Raw genomic sequence first — 1,847 nt, 5'->3', positions numbered from 1 at the left:
TGGCGCTAGGCTTACCGCACCGTGACGTCACTGCTGGAAGATGGCAGGACTGCTGACCAGACTTTTCCTTTTTAATGTTTGTAGAAAGTGTCTGTTCTGCCGCCACAAACTTCTCTGCATTACACGAAACCCTTTTTCCACATCTTAAAACTATTGCCTTCCCTTTCCTGGTGTAATAACACTGCAATGACTTTTTGATAACCTCTGCAAGAATCCTGTACCCTAAGAGCGTTCATCTATTTCAGTTACCTCACCTCTTTTAAGATGGGGCCACTTTTGTTGCAGAAAAGTGATGAAAACAATCATATCAAACATCACAGGCAATTGTTTCAGGAAGTAAGCCTTTTTAACAAGATGCTAAGCATTAGCTATCACCAGCAAACTTTTTTATGTAAAAAAAACTGACGTTTTGTGGTCATTTTCTTATCACGGAATATTTGTGTTATGAAAATGCTGGATAACTTTTAATCTGTGGACCCTTATGAATGAATGGAGTATAAACAATTGAAGATTGAATTTATATAACGGCTTCTGGATGCCTTCAAAGGTATGATTGTTGCAGCTGCTTTTTCATATTTACGTTGTACCATACTCCATACCTGTGCTCACTGTGTCTATAAAACGAACTTGGCGATTGAATTGTGGAGAATCTTCGCTTTCTAACAATGTCTAACATATCTATATTGGTAAAAGATTAACCCGTGTTATTTTCCAGCATACTGCTGTGTTTGATGTAAATATAGAAAAAGGATGAGCCAGCGAACCAGTGGCATTTAAGATGTCTTCTTTATTTTATACCATCCACTATATATATCTGGATACACTCTATATAATTCATGTACCTTTTCCTCCTTTGTGCACCTTCTGTTGTTTATAACCACTGATGTAACAAGTGAATTTCTCCACTGTTTTTTATTTTATTTTTTGCAACACTAGTAGCTGTTTTTTTTTGACAGTAGGCTGACAGGAAAGGGGGTCTGAGAGAGGGGGAAAAGGACCACAGGTCAGACCCGAATCTGGCTCAGCCGTGTCGAGGACCAAGGCATCTGTGCATGAGTCATGCGCGCTAAACACTGCGCCACAGAAGCACATCAAATATCTCCATTGTGAGATCAGTACCGTTCTATCTAATCTAATCTAATCTAATCTTCCATCAGTTAGGTGTGAGTCTGTGTTGATCAGAGTAATTGTAACAATACTGTATGCAGCCAGTGTTAATTTTGTCAAACAGGACGATGACGAAAACATTTCGTCCCTTTTTCCAGTGACGATGATGAGACGATGCCGCACAAACAGTGTTTCCAGGAAATAAAAATATGACGAAAATAAAAAATAATTTCCGTTAACGAGACTAAGACCAGACGAAATTTACGGAAAATGGACGAATGGACGTTAAAAAAAGTAATTGTTTATGATTAATTTGTAATTGTTAATATAAGTGTTTCTTGAGTTTCATAGAAGATTACGCTTTGTTGCCCTGTTTGTTCCTACATGGCGCCTGTCCCACAGTGCTTTGCACCGCTCAGTCAGTAGTAGCAGAGGGCTTATACTACAAGTTTAACTTCGCAGTCATTGCATGGGGCTCAGATACCTGTGTACAGTTTGTTGTACCAAAGAGTCACCAAAGAGTCTGCGGCTTCAAAATGGCAGGGAAGAATACAAAGAATCTCAAACAACATCTGAGGTGCCAAAATGCTGCCATATGATAGAAGGAAAGGAACGGTTGGGCCTGGAGTAGTAGGAACGTGTGTGTGTGTGTGTGTGTGTGTGTGTGTGTGTGTGTGTGCGCATGCATGTGGATGCGTGTGTGTGTGTGCTTTCCTGTATCTGTCTGTCTCTCTGTCATA

The sequence above is a fragment of the Cyprinodon variegatus genome, unplaced genomic scaffold (assembly GCF_000732505.1).
Source record: "Cyprinodon variegatus isolate N-32 unplaced genomic scaffold, C_variegatus-1.0 Scaffold931, whole genome shotgun sequence".
Taxonomy (NCBI): domain Eukaryota; kingdom Metazoa; phylum Chordata; class Actinopteri; order Cyprinodontiformes; family Cyprinodontidae; genus Cyprinodon; species Cyprinodon variegatus.
This window is presented reverse-complemented; position numbering follows the sequence as displayed.